The 22207-nt window shown below is 37.3% G+C and overlaps 1 long non-coding RNA gene across 1 annotated transcript in view; it reads left to right on the forward strand.

Annotated features, from left to right (window-relative positions):
* LOC117886713 overlaps positions 1–18613 on the forward strand; it is a 61154-nt gene extending 42541 nt beyond the window's left edge. The window contains exons 4-5 of the long non-coding RNA XR_004648042.1: positions 14300–14381; positions 17063–18613. This is a non-coding gene — a long non-coding RNA (uncharacterized LOC117886713). The remainder of the gene's footprint in view (positions 1–14299; positions 14382–17062) is intronic.
* The last annotated feature ends 3594 nt before the right edge of the window (positions 18614–22207 follow it).

The following is a 22207-nucleotide window of genomic DNA, read 5'->3' on the forward strand; positions in this document are numbered from 1 at the left end:
CGACTTCAGTCAGTACTCACAGTCACGTCCTGGTGACGTTAAAGATAATATTGCTTCTCTTTACCATTTGTATCAATGGTATCTACTTATTGTGAGTCATTGCCACTTGATGTGTAAATATCATGTTGGCTGGAAAGCAAATGTGAATTGCTGTTGTCAGTAGGGTACATTATCTAAAGTCACTCATGTTTTGCAGACCGTTGTCTACCTAAGCACAGCAATCATTGCATTTCAGGTTTAATTCTAAATTGTTGCCAGTTTCAACCACAGCTTTCAGCACAGGTTTGCATGTATAAATAAAAAACAAAAACAAAAAAAACCCCAAAACAAAACAAATCCTTGATATTTTCCATAATTCACATTTTTTTTGTACTGGGGAGAATAAGAAACACATCACGCTGTTAAAGACAACATACAGTAGTTTAGTTTGCAAATGTGGCCTGCCATTTACAAGGTAAGTGAATAGATTAGTATGTGTCCCAGAATTTCATATGTAATAACTGCCCATAATGGCAAATTTAGCATATTAAAAAAAATGAAATTGACGAGAATTTTTTCTGCATAGCACAATTCAGTGTTTGGGGAAAAGTGAGACGAAAATATAGTTCCTACCTTGGCCCTATGGTTCAATCACTCTACTCAGCAAGAAAAATCCTTGTGCAAAGGGGTTGTTCAGAATTGCTTAATCGTTTAATTAAATTAAACCAACTTGTTCTAATTTTTTCATGTATGTTTTATCACAGAGCAATGGGACAAATTCCCACTGAGGTAAGGGGGCACTGCTCTAGTGCATTTGACAGCATTGTGTCCACTATGGTCCATGGTGAATTTGGCCCAGTGTCTTGGGCTGACTGCTTTTAATTAAAACTAAACATACGGGACAAAGAATGGATGTTCAGTCTACAACTCCCAGATAGTAGCACCTACCTCAATGACTAGTTCAGCACATCTGGGAGTTACATTTAACCCTTAGGCTGCTACCATTTCTCATGGAGTTATCACCAAATGAATATTGCAGGAGGATAACTGTTGCTACCTGAGTAGCTAGAAAGTTTACATACTTTAATTAGGACATGTTCACATGGAAAAGAGGACCCAAACATACCAGGCTTGCTTTCTTTAGTTAACCCAAACTTCCCCTCTGACCCTGCAGAGCTTTTCGCTGAGGTGTGGCAGTAACATTATTCAAATGATATTTTGTCATTTGCTGAATGTTAATCTGTGAAAGTGCTATCTTTGCTGCTTTAATTTGAGACATGATGACATGCACTGCAGCCCCAGTTGTTGGGGGTTAGTTTTATGTTCTCTTCATGCCAGACAGGATTCCTTCCAATAGCACCATATGTCAAAAACTCCAACCAATTCCAGTCATGTACCCACACTGTACAGCTGTCACAGCTATAATTATTAAAACTAAAGCCCAGAGAAGTTTGTAGTTTTGGAAATGCTCTGGTCTCCTTAGATCTTTACTACTGATGTTATAGCTGATTAGGACCCTGCTAGCCTTCTGTTGGTCTCTTGAAAACTGCTGTAATTCTCATTCATCATGGAAGCTAACCAGCTGCTCCAGAGCCATCCCCTCAAAATGTGTTACTGGATGTTATGCTTTCCTGTTGTCCTGACCTTGGATGTTCAAACAAAGGACACTTATTATATTGGAATTACTTATTATATAGAATCCTGCTAACCACTTTCTGCACACAAAAATGAAAACATCATTTATGTACCTGATGTCACTGAAGAGGCTGCTATTAATCTGCCCTCTTTTCTTAGTCATCCTGCTATAGTCTCATTGTCATTTCAGCACAGATAGTGAGAGACTGTGACCTCTTGGAATGCTCTTATATCAGTCAATCATTGGACTTTTAGCATGAATGTCTGTCTTGTTGCTTAGCAGTCTGAAGCAACCCCTGTAATCTGAGTTTGGAGTCCTTACATCCACTTTTGTCATTCTTATCCTAAGGTAATAAAACTGAATACCTTCTGATTCACACACTGAAACTGAGTAGGAAGTTGAGCTATTTGCTTTTCCATTAAAATCTCCAAGTTGAAGCTTTGTGATTTCAAGGTGTTTTATAAATTGTACCTGTTTGACAGCCCCTGCTAAAGTTTATTGCAGTATGTATCAGATCTGAGCAGTACACACAGCCGGGCCTTTTCAAACTACAGATTTGCATTTTATACCTAAACTCTTCTCGATCCATTATAGCTCATTAAGTAGATAGTTACTAGCCTGTCTTTTGAACCCAATACAGTGTTTTCAGAATCCTGCCCCTCCCTGTTGTTTGTTTATTTTCTTTTGATTTAGAACGATACAGAGTACTCATGCACAGGCTGAAAGTGCTTGGTCAATTATTTTATATTACAAAACCAAAAGCACAATTTAACCAGCTCATTTAATTGACCAAGCAGCAACTCATAAGAACAATCACACTAGGTCTGACCAAAGGTCCATCTAGCACAGTATCCTGTCTTCTGACAGTGTCCAATGCCATGTGCTTCAGTGGGAATGAACAGAAAAGGTAATCATCAACCAATCCATCCCTGTCGCCCATTTCCAGCTTCTGGCAAAACAGAGGCTCGGGACACCATCCTGGCCCATCCTGGCTAATAGCCATTGATGGACCTATCCTCCAGAAAATTATCTAGTTCTTTTTTGAACCCTGTTACAGTCTTGACCTTCACAACAACATCTGGCCAGGAGTTTCACAGGTTGACTGTGTGTTGTGTGAAGAAATACTTCCTTTTGTTTCTTTTAAACCTGCTGCCTATTAATTTCATTTGGTGACCCCTAGTTCTTGTGTTATAAGAAGGAGTAAATAACACTTCCTTATTTACTTTCTCCACACCAGTAATCAAACTCCCCTAAGTTGTCTCTTTTCTAAACTGAAAAGTCCTAATCTTATCAATCTCTCCTCATATGGAAGCTCTTCCATACACTAATCATTTTTGTTGCCCTTTTCTGTACCTTTTCCAATTCCCATATATCTTTTTTGAGATGGGGTGACCAGATCTGCATGCAGTATTCAAGATGTGGACCTAACATGGATTTATCTAGAGGTAATACAATATTTTCTGTCTTATTATCTGTCCCTTTCCTAAGGATTCCAACATTCTGTTCGCTTTTTTGACTGCCACTGCACATTGAGTGGATATTCTAAGAGAATATGATTCCAAGATCTCTTTCTTGAATGGTAACAGCTAATTTAGACCCCATTATTTTATATGTATAATTGGGATTATGTTTTCCCATGTGCATTATTATGCATTCATCATCATTAAATTTCATCTGCCATTTTGTTGCCCGGTCACCCAGTTTTGTGAGGTCCCTTTGTAGCTCTTTACAGCCTGCTTTGGACTTAACTATCTTGAGTAGTTTTCAGAATAGTAGCCGTGTTAGTCTGTATCCGCAAAAAGAACAGGAGTACTTGTGGCACCTTAGAGACTAACAAATTTATTAGAGCATAAGCTTTCGTGGACTACAGCCCACTTCTTCGGATGCATATAGAGTGAAACATATATTGAGGAGATATATATACACACATACAGAAAGCATGAACAGGTGGGAGTTGTCTTACCAACTCTGAGAGGCCAATTAAGTCTCTCTGCAAAAGAATTAATGGACACAAATCTGACATGAGGAATCATAATATTCAAAAACCAGTGGGAGAACACTTTAACCTGTCTGGCCAGTCAATGACAAACCTGCGGGTGGCTATCTTACAACAGAAAAACTTCAAAAACAGACTCCAATGAGAGACTGCTGATCTGGAATTGATATGCAAACTAGATACAATCAACTCAGGATTGAATAAGGACTGGGAATGGCTGAGCCATTACAAACATTGAATCTATCTCCCCTTGTAAGTATTCTTACACTTCTTATCAAACTGTCTGTACTGGGCTATCTTGATTATCACTTCAAAAGTTTTTTTCTCTTACTTAATTGGTAAGACAACTCCCACCTGTTCATGCTCTCTGTATGTGTGTATATATATCTCCTCAATATATGTTTCACTCTATATGCATCCAAAGAAGTGGGCTGTAGTCCACGAAAGTTTATGCTCTAATAAATTTGTAAGTCTCTAAGGTGCCACAAGTACTCCTGTTCTTTTTGAGTAGTTTTGTATCATCTGCAAATTTTGCCACCTCACCTTGTACCCCTTTTTCCAGATCATTTATGAGCCACCTCACTTTTTCCAGATGAAATACTTTCAGGCCGATATATTGGTCTTTACTTCAGTTCCTTTATCTCCTTTCAAAGGCCAGGTGAAACTCAGGGCCCTGTAGAATCCTGTGAAAGTTGATATATTTTGTTTGTTATGGTTGGTTGGGTGGTGGTCTAATCCCTAGCACAATTTTGTAGCATCGCTGGTGCTTTATGGGCTTCCTCTGGGCAATTTTTGCCACTCCTGGACACCTTCTTTCCCTGGCACATTTTCATGGTGCAACTTGAAATGATCTAAGTAGGGACAGTAAAAGAGCCATTTTTGGTATTTCTTGCATCACTTCTGTTTTCCTTCTATCTCTGTTTGTGATGTGTGACTAGTTGTTACTTCTCTCCAAACTCGGTCTGTTGCTTGAATAAGATTCTGTACAGTATATACTTTAAAAAAAAGTGAAGGGTGAAGGAAGCATCAGTGTGTAAAGATATAAACAGAGTTTTTTTTTATATTTCATCTAATGGAATATTTCTTAAGCAAGCCACAGGGGCTGTCTTAGATCTAGTTGAGAGTGCTTTTAATACTGATGGCACAGATACCACAGCTAATTCATAACAAGTTTGAATGAAGTTGTATACATTTGGATATTCTCGGTGATATGAATACTAAGTCCTCTACCCTCTCATTATATGCAAAAATAACTGGGGAATTTTCTAATCTCCTTAGATCTATGTAAGCAATACCTAAGTGCCCACTTTGGGTCTACCATATGTAAACTAGCTTGCCCGGGGTGAACTATGGTGCTTTAAGGAGGCAGATGTTTTGGTTTAAATATTCATTTATATATGTATTGGAGCAAGGACTGGAACCCAGGTGTCCCCGTCCCAGGTGATTCCCCCAACCACCAGGCAATTAGTCATTCTCTCTCTCTCTCTCTCTCGCTGTGCCCCAGTGAATATTTCAATGTTTCTACGAAGTGGCACAGCTTCAACAGGAGAGAATAAGCGAAACCCACTCCAAAATACCCTAGCCTAGTTCATCTGCAATGTGGGACACCCATGCTCAAGTCCCTGTTCTGAATCAGGCAGAGTGGGGACTTGAACATGGGACTACCACATGCCAGGTGAGTGTTCTAACTACTGGTTATTGAGTAAAATGAGGCATTACCACCCCTCACTGGCTTTGTGCCTAAGTCCCCTTGTGAATCTAGCCTGAAGAAATGGTTTTGGCTGAAACTGTTCGGCAAATTTAGAAATAGACCCAAAACTGCATTTTTCAGCAAATAAGTTATTTGTCTGAAAAATGTTGGTGTAGTTCAAAGCCATGGTAGAAAGAAACTCTGGGTGCAGGACCACTTTATCCTTATGGAATATGGTGAATGGGAGATCTTCCATAAGCACCTTTAGCTCACTTACTCTGCATGTTGTTGCCAAAACAAATGTAATCTTAATAGACAAAAGTTATTAAAAATCCCCCTATAGTGGTTCAAATGGAGTGTTCACCAGCCTGATAAATATCATACTGAGATCCTCAGTGGGATGCAGGGCTTGCACTTGCATGTAAGTCTGCAGAACTTCTTTCTGAAAACTACTAATCATTTGAAATCATGATGCAACTTGAAATGATCTAAGAGGGGTTTGGTGGATGTTTGGTGTGTGCGCAGTCCTTTACATGTATCACATTTTGTGTCTTTTATTGATGGATAGGCACTCAGAATAGGAAGGGCAGCTTTAGATGTTTTTTATAAATGTGAACAAAATCAATCATGAAAAGAATGCTTTGTTAGGTTCTAATCTGGTGTACATGGGCCAATTCATTGTAGACAATTGTGTTGCACAGGTCTCACTGAGGACAATGTAATTGCACTGGTGTAAATGAGGGTCTGATTTGATTTGCTAAAGCACCTTTATTACTATTAATGGGGTAGGAAAGAACTTGGCATCTGACTCTGAAATCTGAAGCTACTTGCAGGACTGGCACTTAAAGGAAATCATCTTATTCCTATTGAGGATATTTGATATGGAAATCATTCAAAGATGGTTAACATGGAACCCCAGAATGCCATTTTTAGTCATTTTTTGAAGTAAAACCACACTTTAAAGGAATATGGTGATACTGATATACTGTGGCAGATTTTTAAATGTTGATAATTGATGGATAGATATGACAGTGCTTTGGTAAGCAAATGTATTATTTTAATTTGATTATATATTTCTTTTTAACTATGTTTTATTTCTTTAAGTCATAACATAATTATAGATAAAAACCACAAAAGGCTATTATTCGTAAATATCAGTGATTTTTTTAACTGACAGCATGGTACAAAAAGTCTGCTAGGTTGACTTGGCTAGCCAAAGCAAACTTACTTTTATTATTATTGCCATTTTTACTGTTTATTACAATACTGTATGTTAAATTTACAGTATTGAATCCTCACTTGTGTATAACGTGTAGCAATAACTAATTATTTGTGATAACTATTAGTACAGTAAACACAACTTATCTGTGTTATAAAAGTGGCATTAATAAACAGACTTCCATAAATGCCAAATGTATAACATGATCATTCTAAAGCAGTCTAAAAATATGATGTATTGTAGCTAAAGACACTCACAAATGCATGTCTGTGTGGAAGGGGGGAGAGGAGGACTGGTTTGTGCTTAGAATGTTTTTTGATGCATAAATAGAAGCATTAAATAATTTTGAATACCTTGTTTCCTAAAAAAGATTAGTAGTGCATCTCTAAGTGCTAAATTGTATAAGAGTTATTGTTCACACCAGTCTTCAGACCGTATTATTCCATGTAGCTTTAAATAACCAAGTCCAAATTATGCTCAGCAAGCTGTTGGGAAAGCTTGGGGAAAGCTGAGAGCTGAAGAGCCGATTTGTGCCCTGACTTACATTCTGTGCAACCCCACTGATTTCAGGCTGGCTGCCCAGGGTACAAGGCAGCACAGAATTTAACTTGGAATGTTTAGTTTTAATTTAACCGGGCCCTTTTTGCCCGAGTTTAGCATTGCATTCCAGTGTAAAGCAATGATGTGCCAAGATGGTTTATAAAAAGGAGCTCTCCCCTACCCCATTTCTTCTATTCTTCCTCTTGTTTTTTGCTTGCTGAGTGAAAGCAGTTTTGTCTATGCTTAGTGTCTCAGATTTAACTTGAAACATGTACTTAAAAAAAATCCTACACACTCAGTTACCAAAACTTGTGTTGGATCATAATTGGAATCATACAATGCAAACTTTCCACTTGGCTTCAAAGCACAACAAAGTATCTTCTTTGTGTTAAATCCACATGATATATCCAAATGGGCATAGACTATTTTCCTAAAGAGATGGGTGAATCAGTTCCTGTTTTTTGGAATATCTCAATGAGGCATCTTGGGGCCTGCACTGCTCTAGTTTCCAAAGAGATCCCATTTGCTGTGCTATATCTAAAATCTTAGCCACTGGGGAGCACAGCTGCAGCAACCTTGGCTTCGAGCAACTAGAGAGCAAGCCAGCTCCATAGGATGCAAACTCTCAGTGTGAAAAAAAATTTTTTTGCCTGATTTTATACAACCCTTTTAGTTAGTTTAGGAATGACTTTTTATGCTGTTAATTAGAGAGACTGAAATAAGGGTAGTTTGGACTAAGATTCATCTCCCTATCCTAATATCTTCGGTATCTTTGCACTGACTTTATTCCCTTGCATAATATAGCCACAAGAAAAACTCTTTTAGAAAATGTTAAGGGAGTGACAGCAAGTGACAAAGCAAAGATATTCAAACGTAGGCCAGATACTAACTCAAGCTGTGAGAATAATTTCACATACCAAGTGAGAGAGGTGACATGAACATTTCCACTGTGTTTTAGGACAAGGTGAAAGAGTCAACTTTTGCAACATTTATGTTGTGAAACTGTCAATCCTACTGTAATTAGGCTTGAGTCTGCTTAATTTAACAGTAATAACCCAGTAACAGATATGTGCCTAGGTCACTGCCCATCACAGACACAGAATGTGCTCCTATTCTGCAAGTAGTGCCAAAGGAATCAGTGAAACTATGTGTGCAGTGAGTAAGGGGAGGCAGAATCTAGCCCTTTGTTGCCTTTGAACTACCCATTATTGTTCTTGTTGTGGTTCCTGCACTTCCCCATAATGTTTGCAGAGCTGCCTTAGTGGCTAACCTCATCCTCAAGGCACTGCTACTAATTATAGAGTCATTTTGGAGATCTGTGTCTAGAGTTTCCCAGGGCTGCAATATCTGTTCTGTTGGTGCCACCACATCTTGGGAAACCCCCTTTAATGAAATCACCCCAGCATCTATGGCCTCCAGAGTACGAAGTGCTGCCCAATCTTTGCAAACCTCCTTACCATGGAACAACCCAAGGAAAACGCTAATAACTTGCAGTTATTATTCATTCCCTGTGTCCTTCCACTGTTGCTTCCATGTGAGGAGGAAGTCTAGTCATAGAGTACTGCTATAAAGTCCTTCAGTCAACATGATAATATCACAGTTTGGCTCCAGTCTCATAGGCTATACCAAACTTTGTTATAGCTTTGTTTAGTAACTGTTGTTAAATTTGGCTGTATTGGAATTAGATGAGCCATTTTTGAGTTATGAGACTAAGAACAATCAGTTTTTCTTTTTGCCAATTTATGACTTCAAAAAGACTACTTCTGAAAACTTCAGACTAGCTTTAGACCTTTGTCCTCAATCAAAGCCATTGTAAAAGTCTAATTTTGCCCTCATGCGGTTTCATATTTTCATAGCTATTTATTTAACTCTCCATGGATATTATCATTTTGGTGAGAGGTCTTGCAGAAGCTATAAGTAATTGGAAATGTTCAATGAGCTTGCAAGATTCTTGAGAAAAATAGGTAAGGGACATTACAAATTTGTGCGAAATTAATACTTTACTATATTTAACTGTGAGAACTTGCCTGAAGTCCCCGGCACTGTTTATAATCTTTCCTGAGTGACTGACGGAAATTGCAAACGTCACTCGAAATCTCATGCAAGTCACAATCCCCAGAAAATGTTTTGATGGTGCTTGTAAACTCTGTCAAACATACTAACACTGGATACAATGGGTGAGAGAGGAGCTTCTTTTTTTGCTTTTGGAATAGGATCTCTGTTTACCTCTGGTTCTAGTAGCTACCAAAGCTCCTCCACATAAAAGCAAAAATGTGGTCCAGAACTATGCTGTCCTCCTCATACTTCCCCATTATGGACTCTTTGTCTTCTGTTCTGAGTTATAACCTCACTTTTTCCTCAACTCCAGTCATTGTCTCATGACCCTTGCTACCCCAGTTGTTTTTAAAGACCAAGCAGGGCCGGCACAACCCATTAGGCGACCTAGGCGGTTGCCTAGGGTACTACAATTTGGGCAGTATTTCGGCGGCGGGACCTTACACTGCCTCTGTGGGGGTGCGGCATTTCCGGGCGGGACCTTCCGCCACCTAGGGCGGCAGAAAAGCTGGCGGTGCTCCTGAGACCAAGTTTTCTGCCCCTTCAAAAAGTTAGGAGAGGATGCACAGAAGGCCTTTGGGCCTCCCATTGAAAACACCTACAGGTAAAGTTGAGCTTAAGCCTTTCGGGGAGAGTTGCCCTAGAGGAAGGGAAGATTGAAGCCTGAAACTCAGCCCCGTTTCACTGCACCATTAATAAGTGCTGTGGTTTTGTTTCCTTACAAAAGTTTTGGACACTTTATTCCCGTGTAAGCGATCTTAGAAAGACCCTTTAAGGAAGCTATTAACCTCTGGTGGCATTGGCAGGAGAATTTATAACCTCCCTGAGTGCTATTTTTGAGATACCCTTTTGTACTAGCAAATGTTGCTCTTGCGGGGGTTATAAAATCTGCAAGTGTATTTGGCAGAGGTTTCAAGTTTTCAGAAACCTCTGTTTAAAAGATAACAAAAATGCCCAATTATTAGCTTTGGACGTGAGGGAGCTAAGGTTGAGAATACATTTTATTTGGAAAAATGTTAATGGAATATTTTTGTTGTTTTAAAAATATTAGACTTGAAAGTAAGAGAATTAAATTTTCCCAAACTATTCTAAATTCTACCCATCTCCCAACCTAACATCCAAAGATACTCCCACTGCCTCCCAAGCTTCTAAAAATCTCTGTTTAATCTAAATCATGGGCACTCGTTCGGGTAAAAATGTTAATACAGTAATAGCTTCTGAATTGCTAATCTGGTACTGAATAAGAGATTGAGACTTGTCTCTTCACCAGAATCCCTTTTCCATTAAAAACCAGAGACTACAATATTTCATATAATTTTTCACTATGAGTTGGAAAACCTCCCAGTCCGACTTCCCAATACTGGCTTGTTATCCCATTAAATCTTGTGTCACTTCCTTAAAATAGGTACGATTGTGCAGTATGTTGCTTATCTTCCTGATTATCAACTGGAGAGAATATCCTCTCTCTAGAGGTCACAGGTCTATCTGCATATGTAGAAGGCTCGCAACAGTTGCATACTAAACTGGCACAGCATCTAGCCCTCATGAAATAAAGAATATTTGCTTTATAAATGTCATACTGTTGTAATTCACATGCTTCATTAGATGGATTTCTTGATTCACAAGAAGATGTCAAGTGCATACGTGTAACAATGTGGGGCCAGCGATCACGTTTTCATAACACTTTACAGTATGAATTAACTAAATTCACAAGACACCTATGGGGTGGGTGAGTGTGATGTTACCCATTTTAATGATCCATAAACTGAGGCACAGAGAGGTTAAGTGACTGACCCAAGGTCACCAATGATTCAGTAGCTAAGCCAAATCTTAGTGCCCTGCCCTAACCACTGGAAAATCCTTCATCTCTTACACTACACCTTTATCTCCTCTACAGGTCTGTGGACCAGTTCTCCAAATACACAGTTTCAATACAGTGTTTTTCCATACAAACAAATACAGAGATTTTTGTGAGAGCAGCTGTTCCTACAATCTGGTTACTGTGCCGCCCCAACAAGAAGGTTTAATTTTAATTTGTTAGAATGAATAAAACCCAAACACCCTCACTTGATAGTGATTCTTCTGGGAGCAAGCATGCAGGCCTCGGAAGGCCAGTGTGTAAACAGGCATGGACTTGACCTACAGTGACTTTTTTGTGTTTGTGTAAAAGTTTGTATAATTTTCCTTTCAGAATGGGAGCTTGTATGCCAAGGTTTAAAACGAGTGAGTGAATTTTTATAGTCCCATTATAATGGAAATGTTCACCTTAATTATTGCAACGTGAATGGCTTACAAAATAATATATGGAAAGTGAAGTAAATAATGTAAACATATAATTATGTTTTGTACTATTACGTCCACAGAAACATAAAACTAATATTATGACTTTAAAAAAATGAAACCAAACTAGACGTGCCCAGTTAGTTATTTTGATCCCTTACCAGCTTCCTTCCTCCTCCCCTCTTCTGAAAAGAAAATAAAATCTGTGTGCTTTAGGAAAAAAACTGTTTCTGTCATATTATTACTTCTAAAGACAATCCCTGAGTGCATGGACTTTTAAACAAGTGCTTTATCCTTGAAAATTAAAATAAAATATTTTCATGTAATCAGTAAATTCTGTTATGAAACTTTACAGCAGCTACATTAAAGGATAAGAATAACTACTATTTTGAAATTCTGAATATCTTATAATTAGACCAGCCCTTAAGAAATATTCAGAGTTAAGGCACATTAAAATGTATTCCACAACATGGAGACAGCCCTGACAAAGAAACATTATTCTTAGATTTACAATTAATTACCCTTATGTCTATACCTTGCATTCAATTTGCATATCTTAAAAGTGCTGTAAATTTCATAGAACTCCCTTGTTATTTAAGATCATTACGCTTAGTAAAAGTTTCTACAGTGATAACTTTCTCTTGATTATGTAGTTGCGAGGTCAATAAATCTGGCTTTACTTTGCTCTACAATGTTATAATTTTTCTTTTTGTGTGTGTTTTTCATTATTTTGCTCCTTGTTCCTTCTGCCCTCTCATTTATAATCCCCCGAAGAACCAGTAGATAGAGAAGTCTGGCTAGAAGATGAAGTGAGTGGTCAGATTCTCAGATGTTATCTTTTTCCCAGAACGCACTGGTACTGGGTGTCTGACATGTTCTATACATCTTTCTAGTGTCAACCTCATTAAACAAATACAACTTGATGTATAGCTCTCAAGAAATGAAATTTCATGCAATGAATTTGTTCTGATCCAGCTTCTTCTTCTGCTGCTTCTCCTCCTCCTCCTCTTTCTCCACATTCCCCCCACATCCCTTTTTGGTCAGCAGTGATTCTGTGCATTCTTGATTTCTAGTTGTAATTTTAGATGGGCACTAGTGATAATTTCATAATATTTTTGGCAGAGTATTTCAGGTCTTTATGAAAGTTTCATATTTTAAACTGACTACACCAGGTTTCCTACATTCTCAGTAAAGATTAGCCTTGTATAAAATATGATAGAGTCTTTGGAATAATGTTCAGTATGTTTTCTTTGATCAGATATACATGTAATTGTGTTTTAAATATGAGACACATCTGCTGTCACATGCATGTTGTAAATGTTCTGAACTTTCATAGGTAACAGGGTCTAAATGTGCTAGAACTGTGGTTTATGGTCTAATTCAAGGTTAACACAATACCCTCCAAGCTAGAAAGACACTAAACACTTTGCCAGAATAGTAAATAGCATTTTCATCCTTTTCCCCTTCTTTAGCCTAAAAGAATTTAAAGAAGAAATATATTTTAAAACTAAAATAAACTCTCCATTTAATGAGACTATATATTATTTACAGGAAAATGCCACTAAACTCAATTAGTGCTGGTCTCACCACTGGGTGGAATTTGGAGTTGTTGAATCTTTTTTTTTTTTTTTTTTTTAAATGCAGTTCATTGCAGTCATTTGCTGAGTCTAGGGCGATGCTCCAGTTTTAATCATGTGAAAAGTACAGCATATAAGGAAACAGCAACATACTGTATAAATATTTTTAGATATTTTGTTTTAAAAATACACAGTCTGATACTTGAAAAGTTTGTCCCCATCCTGTTCCTTTTATAAAAATGAAGCCATTTTATTTGTTATCTTAAACAGGCAATTTCCCATTACCACCTGCTCAGTATTATTAATTAAAGTTATTTTTTCAAGTTAATGTGACTATCATTTCCCTGTTATACCTCACTGGAATAGTGCATTATTTAAAACCAGCCTTGGAAGAAAATAGCAGCCATTTTAAACACTTGTCTCCTGCCCAGAAACAGAATAATTTCTATAATGGTAAGCAGAACTATTATCAGTATTATAGTAATTATTAATTATGGTTCATGAATTAAATAAAGTTCCTGGACCCCTGTACTTTGTTTTCTTATAGACTTAAGCCATCATCTTACTCTTTAAAGGTGAATCTCTCTCTCTCGCTCTCTCTCCTTTTTTTAAAATGAAAATATCTATTTTTTTCCCTTGGGACATGGTGTTGAATACATGGGGGAGCACAGGAAGGGAGATTTAACAAATATATTCATCTCTGATTCTGAATTTCTCTCAGGCCTTTTAATATATAAGTAGTTTTGAAGATCTAAAGTAACTACATGTATCCTGATTTTTATGGGCTGAATACAAGCAAATATGAATATGGAACTATTCTAGTTGATTCTAATATAACATTTCTATTAAAATGATTTTTAAAACCCTTCCCAAAATTCCAATAATTCTGTTTAAAAAAATATAACACTGCAGCGTAGATTAGCTACCCGTGGAATACCTTGGCAAAAGTATTCAAGTAGCAAGAGTTTTTCTAGTCTTATGTCCTATATACATCTGTTAAATTACTCAGAGATCTCATTAAATAAAGCTAATGTACTTGTAAAACAGTAGGGAGAGACAGTATATCATTGTAACTGTTAGAAAGAGCCATTCTGGCAAGGAGGGAGCCAAGAAGGCTAGGTGTATGCTGGTCAGTGTAGATGTTTCTAGGCCATAAATCTTGGCCCTTTCCTGCCTAGTTATTGTGTATTTCTTTAGGTGAGAGATTGATTGTAGCAGTGGAAGATGAATTTGCCCACAGACCCTTTCTTCTTCTTTTTTTTTTTTTTATACTCCTGATGCCTCGCCAAGGTGATAATGCTTTTTTCCCTGCAATCATTTGTTTCAGATTAAAAGCATGAAGAAACATAAGAAGGCTCGTCTCTAAAGTCAGGCAAACATGAGGGCATGAAGACATATAACTGTCGCAGGTGTGAAGAGAGTGCATTTTACCTCTGCCAGGTTTATGACCAGTTTAACTGGAGGAGAATCATCAAGAGTAAAATCCATGGAGGAACCCTAATGTTTCTTTAGTGTGGATTCTTAAAAATTCTTAAAAATGCTGCTAAACTATAACATAATTAAATAGGGCTGCCAAGCGATTAAGAAAATTAATTGCGATTAATCACATGATTAAAAAATTAATTGTGATTAATCACTCGATTAATTGCACTGTTCATAGAATACCATTTATTTAAATATTTTGGATGTTTTCTACTTTTTCAAATATATTTCAATTATAACACAGAATACAAAGGGTACAGTGCTCACTTTATATTTATTTTTATTATAAATATTTGCACTGTAAAATACAAAAGAAATCATGCTTTTCAATTCACCTAATACAAGTACTGTAATGCAATCTCTTTATCATGAAAGTTGAACTTACAAATGTAGAATTATGTACAAAACAATAACAGCATTCAAAAATAAAACAATGTAAAACTTAGAGCCTACAAGTCCACTCAGTCCTATTTCTTGTTCAGCCAATTGCTCAAACAAGTTTGTTTATATTTACAGGAGATAATGCTGCCTGCTTCTTGTTCACAATGTCACCTGAAAGTGAGAACAGGCATTCTCATGGCACTGTTGTAGCTGGCGTTGCAAAACATTTATATGCCAGATGCGCTAAAGATTCATATGTCCCTTTATGCTTCAACCACCATTCCAAAGGACATATGTCCATGCTGATGACAGGTTCTGCTTGATAACAATCCAAAGCAGTGTGAACTGACACATGTTCATTTTCATCATCTCAGTCAGGTGCCACCAGCAGGAGGTTGATTTTATTTTTTGGTGGTTTGGGTTCCGTAATTTCTACATCGGATTGTTGCTCTTTTAAGACTTTTAAAAGCATGCTTTACACCTCATCCCTTTCAGATTTTGGAAGGCACTTCAGATTCTTAAACCTTGGGTCGAGTGCTGTAGCTATCTTTAGAAATCTCACATTGGTATCTTCTTTGTGTTTGTCAAATCTGCAGTGAAAGTGTTCTTAAAATGAACATGTGCTGAGACATCATCCGAGACTGCTATAACACAAAATGTATGGCAGAATGCAGGTAGAATAGAGCCAGAGACATACAATTCTCCCCCCAAAGAGTTCAGTCACAAATTTAATTAATGCATTATTTTTTTAACAAGTGTCATCAGCATGAAAGCATGTCCTCTGGAATGGTGGCCAAAGCATGTTTAGCATATCTGGCACATAAAGACCTTGCAATGCCGGCTACAAAAGTCCCATGTGAACGCCTGCTCTCACTTTCTGGTGACATTGTAAATAAGAAGTTGCAGTATTATGTCCCGTAAATGTAAACAAACTTGTTTGTCTTAGCGGTTGGCTGAACGAGAAGTAGGACTGAGTGCACTTGTAGGCTCTAAAGATTTGCATTGTTTTGTTTTTGAGTGCAGTCATGTAACCAAAAAACCCACAAAAAACTACATTTGTAAGTTGCACTTTCACGATAAAGAGATTGCACTATAGTACCTGTATGAGATGAACTGAAAAATACTGTTTGGGTTTTTTCATTTTTACATTGCAAATATTTGTAATTAAAAATAATAATATAAAGTGAGCACTGTACACTTGGTATTTTGTGTTGTAATTGAAATCAATATATTTGAAAATGTAGAAATACAACCACAAATATTTAACAAATTTCAATTGGTATTCTATTGTTTAACAATGCAATTAAAACTGAAATTAATTGTGATTAATTTTTTCAATTGCAATTAATTTTGTTGAGTTAATTGTTTGAGATTAATCGACAGCCCTATTATTAAAATATTACTCCCTTGCCTATTTATTGTTTTGCAATTCACAGCAGCAAAAAATAGCCCTGGATTATACCATGTACTGAATGGGGGAAATTGGGTGGGGAGATACTTTTCATGAATATATATAGATGCTGAATTTATAAGGATCAATATAGTCACAAATGTTGTACAACATGTCAGGATATCATAAAAACCAGGCAGTTCTACATAAAATACCAGCTTAATCTTGGAGATTTTAAAGCCTCGTTAAAATGAGGATAAAGTCCATATATGGAATGGCAGCATTCAAAAGGTTGAAGTTGTATATCTGTGATGCAGAAATTTTAACCATTACATTTGAATGTCAGTCGACTCATTTGATCCCAATTGGTATTAACATGTAAAAAGTTAAGACCAGGAGACACATCAGTATATTATCTTACCCAAAAGTATTTGTTGTGTGAAGACTATGTAGCTTAATGAATAAACTTGGCCTTTAGCTTATTGGGATCTGTGATCCTGAAATGAGCTACTTTAGTAGGCAATATATAATTTTATTAAACCCAGGCCCCGCTGCTTAACTGGGCATAACAAGAGGGACAGAGGTAACAGAGTGGCCCTTCCAGGTCCAGGATGAGGTTATTGTCAGGTAATCAGATACCATGGTGATAAGCAGGGTATGAGAACCTTATTAGTTGGTTTTAAAAAACTGCAATGCATGATTGTGGCTGCCAGCTGGTTAACATTCAAGACCAAATATGTTCATGTGCATGTTTTTATGTTTATATAATACAGACCCTGAAAATTGTTGCACTTCTAAATAGTAGAAATTCTACTTTCTCTGTTGTTTTCTTGCCAGACTTGAGATGCTCAGATAATACTTTCTGCAATTGTGCCTGACAAAGTTACTTAGTGGTAAAGAAAAAAAAAGTACAGTAACATATAAGAAGAAGATCTGGATCTCATGTATTTTTTTTCGTCAAGAAACTTTGAAAGTCAAGCAAGTATTTTTTATCTTGACCTTTTTGCAACACTGCCCCATATTCACGAGTTGTCAGCACATGTTTGTCTGGAGTCATCCGTCACTGCCATCCGTCACTCCTCTGCCATTCCCATCAGTCCCATTATCTGGGATCAAGAGAGAGCTGAGGATGTAGCCTGAAGGATCATTAAACCTCAGCTTCCAGGTACGGCACGTAGTCCAGGTGGCCTGTTGTTATTTATAATAAAGAAACAACACAGCAGAACTGCCTGATAGTGGCCCATGAGGCCTCGTGAAAGGACGGGCTGAGGGATGTCATCACTGAAGGACAGCTAAAAGTGGACTTCCTTCCCCCCACACAGTAAGCAGAGAGAATTTATTGAACATCTGTTCAGTACATGGCTGGGAAGATTGATTAATTTAATTGCTCACACTTTGCTTAAGTAACATTTGAATACTTAATGTCAGGTTTGAAGGATATTACAATGTTTCCTCACACACCTTCTTTTTAAAGAGACAGAGTTTCTGAGGGCTTTTGGTGTCTCTCAGGGAAGTTGAAATGCATCCTAAAATCTACTTTGTATGGGGGTCTGTAAAAGGAAGCAAGTGGGAAAAGCTGCCTTTTTTCATAAAAGCAACTAGTTATTTTTCACATTTTGCCCATCATGATATATCATTAATGTAATGAGGTTGGATCTTCTTCACTGAGTGGTGGTAATTTTCCCTCTGGTATCAACTGTAGAGACAGTTCAGCATATTATATATTTCTGTACCCTTTAACATAATACCATGTTCGTATTGAAGTAGATGATGAGTTAAAGCTGCAATAATTTATTGCAAGTTCTAGTCAGGCAGTGTGTTTGGGAGGAAATTTTGTGAAATCCTCACAGGAAAAAAATAGATTAATGGAGTAACATTAAACAATGGAATGTCTGATATCATTCAATCATCTATGCTTTAATTAGATGATGATTTCTCAGTTGTGTGTCATCCAAAGGGATATTACCCATATGACCAAAATATAATAACCCAAATGAAAATACTAAAGGACACTTAGGGTACAGTGGTCACCATGAAAAAGGAAAACTTTGCCAACATACCTAACTCAGCTATTTCCTATTCTAAGAATAGGGAGCATTTCAGCATTTCACAGTACAAGTGTCTGTTGACTGCTGATAAATGCGGACAATCTAATGGTGATCATTGTATGGTGGAAAATAAATGTGAAGTTGCATGTTCTGCTTCACAATAAAACTGTGCTGCCATCTCCACCAATGGAGGTTAACCTAATAAAAATAGACTGACAGATTTGTGGTTCTTGTAGAAAGGCATTTATTTTTGACTCCTAAAAGCTCAAACCTCAGTTCTCTAGTAAAGATGTTCTTTGATCTTGCTGTGCCACTGGTAGTTTTAAGTCTGATATACAGATATGGCATCTTTAAATATTTGTCTTACTTTTTGTGTAATTTGCTTTGGAACTGTTAGTGCAGTAAATAGGAAATGATACAAACTTACATAGTCATGTATTTTTTATTGTCAGAGATACTGTATATGATATTCTCACAGCAATGCTTAAATCTGAGAGAGTAGGGATTTAACAATGCTGCATTACTAATTTACTACTTTCAAACAGAAAAAAGAAGAGCCCAGAAATGAAAGGTCTCATATAAGGCTACATAAAACAGAGCAACAGTATCATGTAGTGGTACTTAATAATGGTACTGGCATTTTGTTAGCATCTCCCTACAAGGAAAAATTGTTCTTAGAAAAGGATATCTACAGTCAAATCTGATTGAAGTCAAAAGAAACATTGGCTGATTTCTTTGAAAGATGCCCGTCTGTTCCTGAATTTGACCGTACACAATACATCCTGCAACATCGAGTCAGATTGTCAAGGCCAGAACCAGGTGCCTATGTTACTTGTATCCTTCTACATCAGTCATACTGTAGGGAGCAGACAATTAATTCTGGAGCAAAATTGAAAGTCAGAGGCAGAGTGTGAAAGAACAGAATGACAATAATAAAGTGCCCCTGCCTCACATTAATCTCCCTCACTTCAGGGCTGTCAGAGGCGGCCTGGCGGTGACTAATGCCAAGCTTTGCATACAGTGGTCACAGACATGAGCAGCATGCTCCCTTTACAGCATCCGCGATTCGCTTTGTTGAGTTTTTGACTCCTGTGGAATCATTGAAAAAACATAGCCACTGGTCATAGGTAGCGGGACCAAGTTCCTTCATCATACACCTATTGATCGATGTGCAGGTTCCCAGGACTTCGCTTAAAAAAATGGAAACCTGACAAATACAGGGAGCTTAAACTAAGTTTTAGAACAGATGAGTTCAGCAGATAAGGGTTAATAAGTTGAGGAAGTGCATATTATGTGCAAGCCCAAGTGCTGAGACAAAATGATCTTGCACCTCTTTAGATGCGCTAATCCATTAACATTGCAAAAGACTTGGATGAACATTTGGGAATTGTGTTCCATTGATTTTATTGTCATCTTTTTGCACAAATAGTAAATAGGCTAACATTTAAGGTACAGTGTAATTATTCTCGAAAAGCAAGACATCAATGTAAAGTTTATTGTTGCAGACCAGACATTTTGACAGGAATACTGTAATGTCCCAGAAGTGTCACTTGGTTACTGAAAAGGTTAAAAATTGGTGCATAGTGTCGGGGAAGAAAAGCAGCAACAACAAACAGCGTTCAAGAATCACAAGCACTTCAGTGGGAAAGTGGAAATATGTCATGTAAGAACACACATCTACTGTAGGAGGATCAGTGTACCGAAGAAGAAAGTGAAACATACCTAATGAAAATACTGCTTTCTCTATCAGTGTTTCAAGGCTATCTCTCATTACTTAGATTGCAGAAATAACTTTCATCTCCAATTCCTCCTTTTATTGCATGCAAACCACACACATGCCAATGTGTTGTGCAATTTGATATGGCTGTATTTGAAAATTTTATTTATCTTTTCTGCTAATTGTGGAAGAAAATTCCCACACAAAATTAACATACTTGCTAGGCTATGTTGCGTCTTCCTTTGTATACAAGTATATCCAGGAGAGAGTATGCTTATTGTATCATTTATAGAATGTTATTTGACCAGGAAAAAAGCATGTATTGTGTTGTATTCGACCAGCAGAGAAACATTCATTAGAATCTGAATTAGACCAGGAAAGAAGCATTCAATAGTTTGCTGTATTAGACCAAGAAAAGTGCATAGATAATGTGTGTGTGTGTAGATAATGTGTGTGTGTGTGTGTGTGTGTGTGTGTGTGTGTGTGATGTACAGCTCTGACAATCATTTTTTTAAGCCAGGAGAGAAAAGCACATGTATAGGTTCATGTTGGGCTTGAGTACTACACCATCAGTTTTTCATTGTTTCTTATTTAAACAAATTTGCTCCCATTAATTGTTCGGAAATCTCAACTGGGATTTAAAATACTACTTCCCATTAGATTTCGCAGTTAGTCAGGATGCTTGGCTGAAAATGCAATTGTTTTTCTTTTAAGCAACAAATATACAGAAAGTGCAACATCCTCACTATATAGCATCAGCGGTATTTGAATCTGGGGACTGAAGCACTTGAGCCTTTACTGTTTCAGTAAAAGGAGAAACTCCAGAAGGCTGTAGCCTTCACATGGACTAGCCTTTACAGGAGGGGGCAACACACATTTTACAAGCATGTTACAATAGCATGAAATGAAATAATTTTTTAAAACAGGTAATATGCCACACATTGCAAAGGATGCAAATATAAATACATTTCACAATATATCTGTGCCAGTAGCTTTAGGATCACAGTTAAGTATGATTCTAACACTGGTTTACCTAAACAGCTAACAGTATCTAGTAGTGATGGCAGTGTGGAGAGAGGTGGGAGTAAGCCAAGAATATGTAATTGGTGTCTTGTTTTGCGTATTTCTGTGCAATGCTTCCATCAAGTGGTTGGTCTGCAATGAGGATAAGGTACCTACTGCTACTGCCAGCTAAGTGAAAGCAGTGAAGAGGCATTGGGAAGTGGAGGAGTTGGCGCTAAAAGGTTAGGGTTGTAGTGCTGGCTTTTCAGGCTGTAACTGAGATTTTTGTTTAATAACTGGATTCTTACAACTGAGCCTCAAACAGATACGTCTTCCTGAGCAATTTTCATTGACTGTTACTGAATATCTTGCAAAAGTTCATTAAGGGAAACCATGTGAACTTAAAATTTAATGCTTTGCCCTGGGACTGACAGGAAACCTTTTTCAGTAGAACCACTTTCAACACCAAATTAATACAGCATTTCTATGGAATATTTTGGCTGATTTTCAGATCAGAGCAGTATATTTAAAGCAAGATTGATACCAGTACATCTGTATTTATGTTTCAAAACAGCATTGTTCAGAAGTTTTGAATAAATCATTGGTGTATAAATCCTGCATCCTCAGTTGACCTAGATGTGGTAGATTTAATTATGTCAATGCTGAGAACTTTTAAGGGCCTGTTTTTTCTTTGCGATTTTATACTCAGGAATCTTTTTAACTGATTGCACAAATGTGAGTCCCCCAACCCTCATCTTCTTTGTTGGTTATGGGTATATATTATGTCTGGCTCTCTTCTTATTCAAATGTAAGAAATAGAATACAAAGAGAGAGGCTGGAGTTTTAGTCTACTATGAGAAAAGTGAAACCTTCATTTAACATCTTCAGAAATAAACAAAAACCAAACAAGCAAAAGGGAGGGATAGCTCAGTGGTTTGAGCACTGGCCTGCTAAAGCCAGCATTGTAAGTTCAATCCTTGAGGGGTCCACTTAGGGATCTGGGGCAAATTCAGTACTTGGTCCTGCTAGTGAAGGCAGGGGGCTGGACTCGATGACCATTCGGGGTCCCTTCCAGCTCTAGGAGATAAGTATATCTCCATTTAAAAAAAAAAAAAAAAAGAGCCAAACATCACTATGGGCAGAATTGAAATGGTAATGAAGCTTGCTTTCTGTGTGATGATCTAATAAATAAGCTCTGCTGGACCCAAAGCACGC

Source organism: Trachemys scripta, chromosome 13, assembly GCF_013100865.1.
Source record: "Trachemys scripta elegans isolate TJP31775 chromosome 13, CAS_Tse_1.0, whole genome shotgun sequence".
Taxonomy (NCBI): Eukaryota; Metazoa; Chordata; order Testudines; family Emydidae; genus Trachemys; species Trachemys scripta.